The sequence below is a fragment of the Penaeus monodon genome, chromosome 20, assembly GCF_015228065.2.
Source record: "Penaeus monodon isolate SGIC_2016 chromosome 20, NSTDA_Pmon_1, whole genome shotgun sequence".
In the NCBI taxonomy this organism is placed as follows: domain Eukaryota; kingdom Metazoa; phylum Arthropoda; class Malacostraca; order Decapoda; family Penaeidae; genus Penaeus; species Penaeus monodon.
The window spans coordinates 5,918,827-5,919,711 of record NC_051405.1 but is presented as its reverse complement, the minus strand read 5'-3'; positions in this window follow the sequence as shown (position 1 = coordinate 5,919,711).

Genomic DNA, 885 nt, shown 5'->3' with positions numbered 1-885 from the left:
TTTTCAAATGACACTAGTTTCACTCTTTTAAAACCCATTATCCTCTTTTTCAAAAAATACCTAAAAAGTTTGTTACACACCCTCTGTTGTATTGCCTGTCATATTTTATTGGGAGTAGGGCCCCACAAGGGTTTATCCGCCCCTTTCTGACTGAAAATTATTTCTATGTATTCAGTGGACAGGCAGGTCCCATTGGTCTATGCGGGTCAGAAAAAATCCCAAACCCCTCACCAATAAATCATGATTTAAATAGTTTTTTTGCCATATTATTTTGCCATAGTTATTTCCATAAAAATTACTAATATGGAATAAAAAAATAAAAATGTACTCTTTTTTAACTTAGGGAAATAAAAGATTAACACATTATTACTTGTAGTGGAAAAATTTCTATACAAAAAAATTATCGAATTATTCCCACAATCAATATTAAATAAAAAAGTAAAAATTATACTTTTTGTAATAATGGGTTAATTAAAGAAAAAAATAAAAAAAATTCGATATAAAAGCTATTGAAACAAATAAAAAGTTGTCAATATTCTCAGTAAATATATAAATTTCATCCAAAAAAAAAGCATTTAGCACAGACTTAAATGAAAACTACTTAAAAAAAAACAAAAAGGAACCTTATGTTCCTTGGGGAAATAACACTTTGTCACTACTTAACCTCTCGCAGTTCCTTAAAATTATTTGTTACCCCCTTACCAAAAAACTAACCTAATAATCCTTCGACTTATAGTCTAGTACATGGTTGTTCCCCTTACTTAGTTACATGCAATCCACGAAATAAAATTAATATTAAGTCCTTACTACCACTCCATCCCTAACGATTATCTAAAAAAGAGGTACACTAAGTTAAGGGCTTCCCGGGATACCCTTTGCTCAGCC